Source organism: Amia ocellicauda, chromosome 8, assembly GCF_036373705.1.
Source record: "Amia ocellicauda isolate fAmiCal2 chromosome 8, fAmiCal2.hap1, whole genome shotgun sequence".
Taxonomy (NCBI): domain Eukaryota; kingdom Metazoa; phylum Chordata; class Actinopteri; order Amiiformes; family Amiidae; genus Amia; species Amia ocellicauda.
Genome location: NC_089857.1, coordinates 4931511 through 4946555, shown reverse-complemented (window position 1 = coordinate 4946555; position 15045 = coordinate 4931511). Strand labels below are relative to the sequence as shown.

Here is a 15045-nt window from a genome sequence, read left to right as displayed (position 1 = left end):
AGGAAAGATAAAAACCCTGCCCTGTGATGCACCCAGCGAGGAAGCTGGCAAAACCTGCATTTGAACAGTCAGCTTATCCTAGTTTTAAAATAATGTTTAAGTTTAGGGTTTATTTATATGTTTTTCTGACAGAAAAAAAATTCTTTTTTGTCAAAATTCTCTGTGTCACCTATTGTGGTAAATGCTCCTGTCAGGTGACAGGTGAGACACCTGAGTGTAATCAGGCCACTTGTGAAGAGGTCAAAGGTCATTAAGACAATTAATGAGCCTAACCCCCTTATTTACCTTGCCCATATGTCGATTCAGTATATGCTTTTCCCTCACAGGAATCCTATGCTAATTTTTTGCTAGGGTTATTGCAAAATAATATCATTGTTCCATGTGTCAACAGCAGAGGACATTCATTTATTTTCTCATGTTTGTAAATCATGGATCAATCCTAAATTATTTCACAACAGACGTGGCTTTGCTTAGACGGCTGCTTTGGTCTTTCTTCAATTCAGTTATATCAGTAAGGAGCAGCAAGAAGCAACGTAGTTCCCGGAAGGAGCAGTTAAATCTTAAATCCATAAATCTGAATGTGCAATACATCTTCTGAGAAACCCAACAGAAATGGGTCAACAAACTTTTACATTGATTTTCTTTCATAATGGGCTCTTTTTTATATTTTTGTTCCTGTTCCATTCCTGTTGTTGTACTATTGGATTTAATAATAAAAATAATATAATCAAGTTGAATAAATGTAGCTTCCATGACTACCATCAATGTTAAATGAAGTAATTGAAGTCTTGTTAGATATTTATACACCTCCCCAGACATAAGAGAGAGACTTTCTTGATTCATGTGATTCCTCAATCATGAAATGAAAGGTGATTTATGGTATCATGACAGGAAATCTATTTAGTTTCTTGATTTAAATATCAGCAAGTGTGTGATGTTACAGGATTGAAGTAAATAACTTCAATCCACTTTCCCGGATCACAATGAAATAATACCCATATGACATTGTAAAAGTGTTGTTGTATTTTTTAAGCCAATATTGTTGTTGTTGTTGTGATTTGCTTTTTACTTACTGAAGAAAACAAAGAACCAACAAATACAAAATACTTCTAATCTCTCAATTTCTCTGCACCTTTACTGGTTTACACTTTTGCCTACTGGTCCCGAACTTCGTACTGAGTTTAAAGCAAGGATCCCAAACTCAATTCCTAGAGGGTCACAGTGTAGATAACCTATAGTATATAAAATATATGGGTGAAATGCTATAATCTGAAAGTAAACAAGTAAACCACTTATAGAAAGTTGAATTGAACAAAATAAATAATAATGAGAATAATTGAATCCCTGTTACAAATGCTTTTCAAATATGTCTATACAACAGGATTTCATTGATTAATTACATATCACACATAATATATATATACACACCTTTGAGTTCTTTAGTGATTATGGAAAATATAAAATCCAGTAACAGTATTCTTTCTAACCTGCAAGCTGCAAGTTGTAATACATAAATAAAACAAAAGGGGCGACAAGAATAATTTCGACAATTTGATTCCTCGCTGTCTTAATCTGTCACGGGGAACAATTACAAAGACCATATTGTGCTGAGTGGGTTGTCACAGCCCCTATCTCGGCCCATCTTTGTAAATGATTCTGACCAAAGCTTAATAGCGTACAGTATTTGATAAAAGGAAGCAGGGGTGTAGTGTAGATCATACAGAGACAATAACTGCGAATATTAAAACACAATCTGCTTGAATCTTTCATCATTTTTCATCTAGGGGCAAATACGGACACAAATACAATTAAAGAAAAACAAAATGACAGTGAGTGGCAAAGACAGAAAGCGAGAATGAGACCCCGTAGACAGAAAATAACAAGAGACAGGATGAGATGCTCTTCCTTTGTCTCATGTAACTCATGTTGTTCTTGGGATTGACATGACTCAGTTACTTATCTTAGATGTTGAATACCTTTTTAGCATGTTTCAATACATAGAATATGGGTAACAGGCTTGACTTTTACTGAGATTTGGAGTTTGTGGTGAGGGACACAAGAAAAGACAAAAAATCAAACAGACTCAAGGAAGTTTATTTAAAAAATCATTTATTTCAAGGCACAACTTTGCGTGTCAGTCATTAAATATGTCACTTTCTTTAAATTATCTGATAAGATTTAAATAAACACACATATGCAACACATGTGCACCTACTAGTTACCATATCCTTACTTCCTGGGAGGCATCTTCACTGATAGCAGTTGTTTCCCTCAAATGTTCAAGATCCTCATCGCTGTAGTCACTGGAGGTGTCCACCTGCAACAAAATGTATTGCAAAAACGTTAACTGTAGTAAAAGACATGCTTGCTTATATTATCTCAGTGGTTTGTAAAGAACCTGGTTTAAACACTGGAATACAGTGTTGTTTATTTTTGATGTAGGCATTTTGTCTCTGTGCAATATGCTTGCAAACTCGATTTATCGAGGGTTGTGTCCATGGGATTACAATACAAGAAGAAAGATACATGCAGACTTCATACAGCATTCAACAAGAGGAATTCTCTCCATGTTTAGTGCACTAGTTTCTGTAGTGCTTCTCACATGTATTTTATTTCATACGATTCTCCGAAATGTGAAAACACCTTTCATTTGCCTTTTGCACAGTGTATTACAATCGACCAGTCTGAGAGTGCTTGTGCATCACAGCTTTGGGAAATGGTTGGTCGTAGGCAGTTAGACACAGAAACATTTTATCAGATCACAGGAGAACTTTCTTCAAACAAGGTATTATGGTATTATGTTTCTTCAACTATAGAGGATGATGACTGATGACAAGAAAGTGATCTCATTCCGGGCAGGCTTTGTGGGAGAGTGTAAGAAATCATATATATCCTTGTCAACACAACCCTGTGAGCTGCAATGGCTAGTTTCGAACCCTGGGAAGTCGACTTATAAATTAGGTTACGTTTTCTGTATTCAATTTCAATGGAAAATAAAGAAAACTATTTAATGAAGTCTGTACCACTTGTTTAATGAACAATTTTAATTAAATAAATAAGCATTTTTTCATTTGCAAAGCAAACTACTGCATAGCATCTTAGAATTAAATTAAATAACAGAAACAGCTCACAACCATCGGAAAACATGTCATCTTAAGATACACAGCATCTAAAACCTTGATTAGCTCTCCCTTTTCAGTATAAGATTCCCCAGCAGCTATAGTATGCACAGAAACACCTTTGGTGAAATGTAATTAGCAAAATGAATGCACTTCACATTCTCTAGTAACAAGAAATAATGCAACATGGATATACCAACCCTGCTTGCAAATGTTGTCCATTCTGGTGCACTACTGTGATATACCTATTTTTATGAGAACTAAAGATAACTATATGACAGATTGTTTATCGGATACATGAGAGGAAATCATCAAAATGAAGGGTTACTCTCAAAACATGGCTTCCTAAAGGGAATTAATATCGATCACACCTTTGAAATGACCTATTTAACTCCCCAAGATTAGCTCTACTTTTATACCCAAGCTCCTTTAAGATCTCAAAGCTGCCCTACAGCTGTAACTGCACAAACACATGCATGCAGGGCAAATGTACAGCAGCGCTCACTGATCCTCGTGCGGTTTGAATGGCTAACTCAAACACTGCGGTGTCAACGGCGTGTGGAGACGAATGTTAATTGCGTTCAGCTCAGCTCCTTTTACACTGGTGATCTGGAATCGTCATGCTGGTTCCCGAGGTTCGGGAATGTCCAAATTATACTACACTGTGTTCTAGATAAAACTGAGGACATCTTCTGGCCAAAGCAGTAATAGAAGAGAATTCCATTCCTCTTGGAGCTTTCAAGAGATCAAAGACACTGTTTGTATGTAGCTCACGATATACTATTGAAGCCATTAGAAAAGTTTCCATCTGTCTGCCCTATAAAAATAAAACACTAGTGCCCTGAAAAGCAATAAGCAATTGACACAGCTCTGAGTCTAGGACCATTAAGAGGGACCTGGAAGACCTTCTAAGGCCATGGATTGGTTCATATGGAAAGCAGACAATTTCTAAGGGAAGAAAAGCCTGTGTTAAGCTTTCAGTGTAAAATTATAGCTGTTCTTTCCAAAGAATAGGCAGCTGTTGGATGTGAAGCAGACGAGAGGATTGCTAGCTCTCCTAGGAGGAACAATAGAGTTTCCCACATTGACGAGCTCTACACCCAGGCCAAATGTATTTAGGAGATGGTTAATTAATTAAGGGAAAAATTAGTTCATGTTTTTGGCAAAAGCCTCAAAGCACTGCTGGAAGATAGTACATATCCTACAAGCACAATACCCTTAACTTAACTAATTTACTGTTCATTATTTTAAACAATAGTCTTTTAAGTGTAAAATTGTGTAACGAACTTATCTTATTAAGGAACCAACTTAATCAGATCAGATACACAAGTTAAAAAGTCAAATGTAAACAAAGTATTAGTTCAATTAAGGGTTAAATTAAGTACTTGAGTACTGAACTTGTTCAATTAATTAACTTGTTTTAGAATGTGAGGCATTATTTTCTGGGCGATCCTCATGTATATAGAAAGTCTACTCCCACTTTCAACATTTTCACCTTTTGTTGCTTTATAGCTTGGAATTAAAATGCAATTGTTTTGCATTATGAAAAATAAAAACTGATATAGCTTGGTTTCACTCCACCCCCTCGTAATAGCAATCCTAAGTTACCACATGTGTAATTAATCACTGTCAAAATCACACAGCAAGTTACGTGACTTCCATCTGTGTTATACTGTAGTGTTTTACATGATTTTACGTATGATTTACGTATAAATTCATAAGGTTGTAGGTTCCCTCTGCTGTGTCATGCATTTCAAAGCAAAGACTCAACCATGAGCATCACCAAGACCCTGCCTAGATCAAGCCATCCCTCCAAACTGGATGACTGAGCAAGAAGGAGACTGATCAGAGAGGCCACCAAGAGGCCAATGGCAACTTTGCAAGAACTACAGACTTTTATGGCCAAGACTGGTCAAAGTGTACATGTGACAATATCCCAAGCACTCTACAAATCTGGCTTGTATGATAAGGTTGTAAGACCAGTACACAAGAAAGCCCACCCGAAAAAAACATGTGGTAAAAAGGTTTGGTTTGCCAAAAATAAAAAAAAATTGAACATTTTGCCCTAAATCCCAATACATCACCAAAAGAACACCATCCCTACTGTGAAGCATGGTGGTGTAGCATTATGTTATGGGGATGTGTTTCATTGGCAGGGATTGAATTTGTCAGGATAGAAGGGAAAATGAATGAAGCAAAGTACAGAACAGTCCTTGAGAAAAACCTGCTGCCCTCTGCAAGAAAACTGAAACTGGGACAGAGGTTCACTTTGCGGCATAACAATGACCTGAAGCACACAACCAGAACTACACTGGAGTGGCTAAGGAACAAAAAGGTAAATGTACTATGTGGTCCAGTCAGACCCCTGACCCAAATCCAATCTGAAATCTGTGGTATGATTTGAAGATTGCTGTCCATCCCCTCTCCCCAAGGAACTTGACAGAGCTGGAACAGTTTTGTAAAGAAGAATGGTCAAATATTGACAAATCTAAGTGACCAATCCCTTTAATCCCTATGGTGTGTAGATAAGTGGGACACTCTGAGGCACTGAACCACCGATTTTATTTCCTATACATTTCTGTTAGGGAACATGTATTAACTTTAATTGTTGTTTTATTATTTTCCCCCAAATTACGTGTGCAATTTGTAAACAAAATTGTCATCAAGTTTAAAATTATAGAAAAGGTTCATAAAGGGGGTGGTTGAAGTTTGGCTTTGGGGGGTCGCACCAAACATCCTTGAGGGCCGCATTTGGCCCCCGGGCCGCACTTTGGGAACCTCTGTTCTATAGGCACTGTATACTTTGTAACATGGTGCAAGGAGGGGCACAAAATGGCCAGTGAGCTGGAACTACAAATCCCAAAAACCATGGGAGGGTGAATCAGCGTGAGGGAGTGCCAGATCTGACCAGGACTCCCGTGATTGGCCAGAGCCTGTATAAAGGCAGGAAGTAGAAATGCCCTTGGTGTTGGGGAGCAGGAGTTGGCTGGGGGACTTGCAGAAAGAGAAAGAGAAAGAGAAAGAGAAAGAGAAAGAGAAAGAGAAAGAGAAAGAGAAAGAGAAAGAGAGAAAGAGAAAGAGAAAGAGAAGGTCTGCGATCATGAGAGGAGCTGGTAACGGACTAGGTACAGTAGTTCAGTGGTTTGTATGTAAGATGAAACATTCACGTCAGACCAGAAAATAAATTAATATTTCATGGTATTTTGTACATCTGCATGACTTATGTATTTTGTCCTCTACCACCCCCCCGAAACATTGAATGAAAGGCATATAAAGAAAGAAAACAAGGACAGAATACAACATAAATAAAAGTAAAGAGTAAAATGAACAAAGCATAAGCAGAATATGCAAACAAATCAGTAAAATGAACAGGCAGACATGCAAACAGAAGCAAAAGAATAAGTAAAACAATGAATAAATTAAATTGAAAATTGATGCAAAAATATAATTCCTATAAAATGCCATGCACCATTAACATATTTCTATCTGCACACTAACGATACATTTAGTCTGTATGGTGGTTGGGAGCCACATGTGTTCATCTCATGTTGTCACCCCTTTACTTCCGTTACTGTAAGCATTTTATATTTTCAACTTACACACAAGAAGGTATAGAGGTTTACATATATATGGCTGTAAAGCACTTGTACAGGTACACCCCACTTTGCACGACCCCGCTAGGGATTAGTTATAGCATTAATTTCTTAAATTAAATAATTTTTAAATGAAATTTTAAAATCATTACAACATCAAATGTTAGCAAAACTAAAACTCTTGCCCTGCATAGATAGATGGCATAGCTGTTTTAAAAAAGTTCAGTTGTATTAATCAATTGAAAACTACATTATTAAAATCCAGTGAGTCAAAATCAAACAAAGTGCATACTCCTTAACTGCAGTCAAACTACCTCCAACTCCCACTGAATAAAGTTTTGACAATGATAGATCTATTTAGCTTAATTATTTTAGTTTTAAAAATAATAATATGTGGAAACATTAAAAATGAAAAAAAATTATAATGGGCACAAAACATTCCAGAAATGAAAGTTCTGACGTAGAATCTAAAATTAAGCGAAAGAGCATCAGAAAACAAGACCTGCGAGGGCACCACAGATCTTTTTAGATTTGATACCACAGGCATTTAGCAGTGCAAGATCCATTAGCAATCATGCCACTAATGTTTCTGCAAGGGATTTGCAGCATGAACATTTTTTATTTAATTGAGCAAAATTTTGAAAGAGAAGAAAACAGCCTTTCAAATGATAGAACCTGTTTATCTGTAAAGGCTTACTCACAGTTTTGGAAGAAAGCCAGTATTCATGGCATAGGTGGATACTTGAGTATTGTGAAGGAAGGGGGCCAGTGACGGCAGGGCCATAGGGCAAAGAAACTCAAACTGGGCTCGAGTTATGCAATTGCCTTAAAGGCTTGACATACATTTTTTTCCCACTGCACACCATTGTAATCAATAGCATTGTCCAGGTTAAATAGTCTAAGTAAATCAATACATACATACCTTATGGCAATTTTTAAAAATATGCTTAATGAGCCCTAGCTGGAGTTCTGGTCTTCCCTGGTTTGCTGTGGTGGGTTTTTGGTTGCAATACAGAGATGTCACGACCTCCTTATGTGAGCAGAGATATACCATAATACTCTTAAGGGAAGAACTAGCTGAACCACAGAGACACTGTACTGCCTGCATGGATTCTCAGACCCTGTAGGGTAGGTTGAAATCGAAGCACCGACTTCTGAGTTCGTAGTTCAGTCAGTTCTATATCACAGCCAAACCAATGAAAGATAAATATATAGGTAAAGCAGGCGTCTATGGTGTGAACCCAGAATCAGACCCAGAGGACCCAGAAGAGCAGAAGGGAGAATGCACGGCGGTTGTTGTGTTTGTATGTTATACACATACACCATTTATCATCTTTTATTGTATATAGTGGGAACTTTCCCTTCATACTTTACAGCTAGTAGTGGTGTCATTTGCTGGCAATGTATGCTGAGGAGGAAACATGAATTGAAAAGTCATGTTGAGAGTCAGATGTGCTTAAACCTAACATGTAGTTTGCTCATCATGAAATATAACATTGTGGAACTGGGGAGAATCACTGCAATATCTACACTGTATTTAGTGCATATAAACTGCAAAGGTTATAGAAATAGAAATGCTTATAGAAAATACTGGACAGCAGTATGTCCAGGGCTCCAATTTAAGTGACATGCTTAATTGTTTGCAGAAAATGTAAATTAAAATATGGCTGTCTGACCATGTGTTTGGAGAGGCAATTAAGAGAATGAATCAAACTGTATCTTTATGACCTGTCTTCGTTGTTACAATGTGTAAACTCTGTAGGTACAGATGCTAATTTTCAATTATTATCAATTGATTAAAAATGGATTTGTAAACCAGTTTGTGAATTTTAAAAAGACTAAATAAAAACAAGAAGGTAGTTTATATATATATATATATATATATATATATATATATATATATATATATATATATATAAACTACCTTCTTGTTTTTATTTAGTCTTTTTAAAATTCACAAACTGGTTTACAAATATACAAATACAAATATACAAATATATATATTGATGTAGGATTGTATATTATTACATAATTAAAAGCAATAGGTAATTCTCACAAGAGCTTCAAGTTTTTAAAAGAGCCACCCACAAGCAATAACCTGTGTGCTGCTACTATAGATATTTTGTGTGTTCTAGAACAATGAATGTGGTAGCTGGTAAATATTTTACACACCTTAAACATTCATTACTCCCAAAAGGGCTCCTAGATCCTCCTTTTCAAATGAAGACATCAACTGTTTTCTCCCTGCAGAGACCTCTTTCCTGGAAAAGAAAATGAAATAATCACAGATTAAAACACACTTGGTAAGAAGAGTGAGTCTATTTGATAAGGTAACCTCCATGTGACAACCCAGATCAGGCATTACCTCACTCTGTGACCTTGGGCAAGTTACTTGACCTACTTGTTATGCTTTATTCCATCATGCTGTAAAAGTAGATGAAAAGCAGGGCCCTACTTCATATTTGACAGTACATTAGAACGGAGAAAATATTTTAACATGATATATATATCATATATATATATATATATATAAAGGCTTCAGCCATAATAATTTACTAGATATATCAAATAGCCATTTAACCCTTGAAAAATGCATTTCCAGTATGACTTAAAGAAAATATGATTGTTGCTCATGTTCATTTCTGAAAATAATTCATAACAAAACCATATCCCTGCTGTGTACTGTAAAGAAGAAACAAATTACGTAATTCATTAATTATTACATTACATTATAATATGTATATGAGACACAGAATTGTGTTAAAGTGGATGTATAGTTTAGTGCACTATATTTCACCTCTTCTGTGAGCTGTGTATTTGCTCTGATATGAATAATACAAATCTTTACAGCTAGACAATGACTTTGCTCATGTGTTTCTTTAGTGAATAAAATAATAATGGCGTTCACTTCTATTCTATCCTAAAAAATGGCCTGAAACAACAGCCTTTCTCTTTTGAAACTTTCCGTCAGTTTTACTCTCCTTTCATTAGCAGGTCATTTACAATGATTTTGTAATAGGCTAAATGAACAAAAGGAACCATATGTGAATATACAATTACATATTTAAATACAGCATATTATATATCAGGTATATTAAGAAAGGGAGGTTGGCTCTTCTGGCTTTTGTCACAATCCCTGTCTGAATGCACCTCCACATATCCCCACTTCCTTACCAGTCACCTTACCAACTTGGTTTTCTGCTCCACATATAAACCCCTCACTAACTCTTAGTCTTTGCGAAGTTTTGTTAGTGTTACTACATTTCCGAGCAGTCTCCCTGTGCCGAGTTATATAATTGAATCGTTGACCTCCTGCTTTTCCTCCCGACCATGACTTTGGACTTTCCTTGATTCACTGTTTGCCTGATCGCTCGACCCTTGCCTGTGACCATGACCCTGTCTTTGCCTTGCCCTTGTTTGCCCTGTTCTGCCAGTATACGACCTACACCTGTCTGACAACCTCTACCACGCACCGAAACTGGGTCCCCTGTTCCCGTGTCCCACGAACCATGACAGAAAACTTTGCCTCCAATGGACCCAGTGGTGCTGACCACCCTCGACGCCCAGAGGGCCACACTCGGTGAGCATGAGCGAACGCTCCGCCATGTCGAGACTGCCCTGGATCAGCTGCTCAGACGCCTACCTGAGCAACTGCCTGCTTCCCCGGTGATGACTGATCCGGCTCCTGCTGCCGCCCCTGCAACTCCTGTCCAGCCGGTCCAGCTGGCTGTCCCTGACTGCCTTCCTCACTCACTTCCTGGAGGTCTTTCATCACCAGCGGAAGGAAGAGATGCCGGGGAACAACTCTTCGCGCTGCGTCAGGGCTCCTCAATCTGCTGCGGATTAAGCCCTAAAGTTCCGGACGCTTGCAGCACTCAGTGGATGGGGAGATTGGCCTCTCCTCACTGTGTTAGGTCGGGGACTGGACCAGGACCTGCAAGCAGAGCTTGCGTGCCGAGATAAGGCGCTCACCCTGGAGCAACTCAACCAGCTGGTGGTCAGGCTAGACAACTTAATGAAAAAGAGGGGAACCCGGTCCACTCCTGCTGTGTCTCGTCCGCCTGCCAGCCTCAGCCACGCACCCAACCCCGTGTGTGAGACGGAGCCCGTGCCACTGGCCAGAAGACGACTGTCCACTGATGAAAGACTGAGGAGAGTACAGCAGCACCTCTGCCTGTATGCCTGTATTGTGGACAGTCGGGGCACTTGAGTCATCCTGGCTCCTCCTTCACTTCCCCTGATGACCCTGTGAGTGCCACACTGTGCCCGCTCGTCACTCCGGCTCAGTGTCATGTTCGGGCTCGGATCCAGCTCGGTGATAAACACATCATTGTTTATCTGCTGCTGGACTCTGGTTCTGCGGAGAATTTCATTAACCAGGCAACCAGCCCTCTCTCGCCGTGTGTGCCTCCTCTCCATGTCCGGGCTGTCAACAACCAGGCCATCCAGTGTCCTAAAAGACGAGCCCCATGTCCATCGGTCTGCTTCATTTGGAAAAATTGCCTTTCCTCGTGATCGACTCTCCTGGAGCGGACATCATTCTCGGCCTGCTATGGCTCGCTCACCACAACCCGGTTGTTTCTTGAACCGAGGGGACATAATATCCTGGGACAGAATTGTTACTCCCAGTGCCTGTCTCACCCCTGCCGGGCGATACACATAGAAAGCCCCCTTCTCTCTGCTCCGACACAGATTCCCCCTGAATACGCAGACCTGGTGGCATTGTTCAGCTAGACCCAGGCTTCATGTCCACCACCGACTGCACAGACTGTGCCATAGACCTTCATTCGGGCACCTCTCCTCCCAGAGGCCATATTTACCCTCCCTCTCCCAGATTCACAGGCCATCGAGGAGTACATCAAGGAGGGAATCATATGTCCTTCCATGTCACTAGCTGCGGCCAGCTTCTTTTTCATTTCTAAGAAGGATGGGAGTCTTCGGCCCTGCATCAACTACAGGGGGCTTAACGCAGTAACTGTGAAGTACCAGTACCTGCTGCCCTTGGTGCCAACTGCCCTGGAGCAACTAAGAAGACCCCGTTACTTCACCAAACTGGACCTGCGCAGTGCCTACAACCTCATCTGGATTCGAGAGGGGGATAAATGGAAGACGGCATTTATTACAAACACGGCCTCATCATGACGTTCGGTCTCGGTCTTCTGTCTTCCAGGCATTCATGAATGAGGCTCTGAGTTCCTTCCTTAATCCGTTTGTCATCGTCTACATTGACAACATCCTGATCTACTCCTCCTCCCTCTCTGAGCATTTTTCCCAGGAGCGCCAGGTGCACCAGTGTCTGCTGCGAAATGGGCTCTATGTCAAGGTGAAGAAGTGCAAGTTCCACCGCCTGCGCGTGGGCTTCCTGGGTTACATCATCGATGCCAGCGGCGTGCACATGGACCTGGAGAAGGTGAGGGCTGTTGCTGACTGGCCGCAGCCTCAGACAGTGAAGGAGCTGCAGTGCTTCCTGGGCTTTGCCAACTTTTATCGGTGGTTTATCCGCAATTTCAGCACTGTCGCCTCTCTACTAACCTCTTTGTTGAAGGGATCCCCCCGGACTTTCACCTGGACTGACTCTGCCACTGCCTCATTTGCCCGTCTGAAGACACTGTTTACCACAGCCCCCATCCTCAAACACCCAGACCCCTCTCTTCCTTTCATCGTTGAGGTGGATGCCTCTGAATCCGGAGTGGGGGCTGTGCTGTCCCTATTTAATCATGTATTCTGCATCTGGTCTGCCTTTTTCAAGGCACTAAACATGAATGTCAGCCTCATGTCCGGCTATCACCCCCAGTCAAATGGACAGACCAAACACCTGAACCAGGAAATTGGTAGGTTTCTGCGTTCCTACTACAGCACGTGCCAGACTGAGTGTTGCTTCCTGCCCTGGGCAGAATATGCACAGAACTCCCTCACCAGCTCTTCCTCTGGTCTCACCCCATTCCAGTGTATACTCAGATACCAGCCTACTTTGTTCCCTTGGGATGAGGAATCCACTGATGTCCCAGCTGTTGATGACTGGTTTCGCTGTAGCGCTGCAGTCTGGCAAGCGGCTCACACCCGGCTGCAACACGTGATCCGCCACCAGAAGACCAAGACAGACCATCACCACCATCCAGCACCACCATATCTGCCGGGACAGGAGTTTTGGCTTTCCACCTGGGACATCAAAATGAAACTGCCCCCTAAAAAACTGAGCCCCGATACATCGGTCCCTTTAGCATCCCTCACCAGATCAACCCAGTCGCCTACCGTCTGCAGGTGCCCCTTCACTACAGGATCGCACCTACTTTCCATGTCTCCCTATTGAAGCCTGTGGTGCCGGATCCCTCGCCTTATCCTTCTCAGCCTGTCTCATCTCATGCTGCTCCTCCACCTCTGCGGTCCCCTGCAAAACCTGGTGGCCTGGTAGGGTTATGGTCCAGAGGAGCTTTACTTTGGACTTTCCTTGATTCCCTGTTTGCCTGATCGCCCGGCCCTTGCCTGTGACCATGACCACGTCTCTGCCTTGCCCTTCTTTGCCCTGTACTGCTGGTATACCACCCACGCCTGTCTGACAACCTCTACCACGCACCGCAACTGGGTCCCCTGTTCCCATGTTCCATGAACCGTGACAGTGAGTTGCTGGTGCTTTGGTATGAGAATGAATCATGAACAGGACATGAAGGACAGGCTAAATACTCTTCTTTTGATTGTGAAATTTTTCATGTTCTTACATTCTTACGAAACACCTGCACCCTTCTATTAACAAAACCTGATGTGAATGTTAAACGCAATCGTCTTGGGAGAGATATGAGAATGAGTGTCTAATAAGCTAAACAGTTTAGACCTCTTCGGCCACTGAATACATACAGACCTATGAATGCTTTAACCGAACTCGGTAAATTGCTCCTTAGATCAGACCTACATTCTTTAAATGCACATATTTCCCACAGAAAGTCTTTGAACCCATTTACAAAAGACCTCGATTCTTTCCGGCACCCCCGTTTCTAGCGTGCATCAATCTTATAGAGCGGAAGGACTTCTTCCAAGACATCTCTGCACAGCCAATTTGCTGACTGTTTTTGCACAGTAGGTAGAACATGAACCCACTGGGCTCTAGTGCTAATCAGAGAGAAGACAGGAATGGGGATCAGTTTGAGCCAGGGGTTCAGGTATTTCCTGTCTGAGACACTGAAACACCCAACAAACCCATACGTCCAAAATGAACTGCATGTAAATGGCCATCGTGTGCTCAGTCTGACCTGTAACAGTGCTCTGAAGGAGAGATGATTTCAGAAAAAACAGTTTCTCAGTCTGAACTAAATGAGGTCCTAGGTCTCTAATTTCAAGGGACCATTATGTTTTTCAGTTTTTGTTCAATTCAGTCTGCCTTAATTGACTTAACAGTATAGACATAAGAATAGACGTAGTATACTTTTTTGATGATTTGATAGGCCCTTCAATGTCAGCCAGCCTTTAAATAGTGGATTTAGGCACCCATCGTGTTTTGACACTGAAATATATCATTCTGTTTCCTATTTTACTGCATCTTTGCTGCAGATGGAAGTAGAACACGCTGGCTGGGCTCTTGAAAGACATTGGGGAGTTGGCATCATTTATTGCAAAAACGGTAAAGTTCCTGGTTGTCACCAAAACCAAAACAATGTACCCCTAGCCATCAAAGACAGACACAAAGTATTGTATTCTTTGCATGGGAATCAAATACCAACATAAATAAAACAAAATAAAAAAGTGAGCAGGGATAAAGAGCAGGAACAGGAGGCACATGTTTCCTCCTAGCCTTTTCATCCCTTCCTGTTCCTGAGAGACCCTATATGAAATGTAAATCTTGTGGCATGAATACTGTACAATATAATTAAGAAACATGGAATGATTATGATGAGAAGGGTTTTAAGAAGAAACAGAATTTTTAATACAGCTTGCCAACCAGCTAGGAAAAATGTACATCTCCAACCCAGCTGGGATTTGTTCTTTTTTTTTTTTGTTCTCTTACATTCATACTATAAAGTGTTTCGTGAGAATTTAATAATCACGTAACAAAAATGAAGATTTTTTTTAGAAGGCACAGTGGAATAAAAATCCATATTTCAAAACTTAAGGGATTTTCAAATACTGTAAATACATAGATTTCTGCAACTGTTGTCTTTTGCAATCGCTGCTTTAGCTTAGATTGCATCACAACCCATTAAAATGTACAATTTCACTGCATATTGCTGTGTTACCATCATTTTCCAGCTTTACTGTTGTAGATAGTACTTTCAGGAAATTATTTTACATGTTTACATACAATCGCATTTGTAATCTTGAAATGTAAGTTTATGTAACACATT

The 15045-nt window shown here is 40.5% G+C and overlaps 1 long non-coding RNA gene across 1 annotated transcript in view; it reads right to left on the bottom strand.

Moving 5' to 3' along the window:
• Positions 1-2107: 2107 nt before the first annotated feature.
• LOC136755356 (uncharacterized) overlaps positions 2108-15045 on the bottom strand; it is a 63386-nt gene continuing 50448 nt past the window's right edge. Inside the window, exons 3-4 of the long non-coding RNA XR_010817673.1 lie at positions 8885-8973; positions 2108-2317 (exon numbers count right to left, since the gene is read on the bottom strand). This is a non-coding gene — a long non-coding RNA (uncharacterized LOC136755356). The remainder of the gene's footprint in view (positions 2318-8884; positions 8974-15045) is intronic.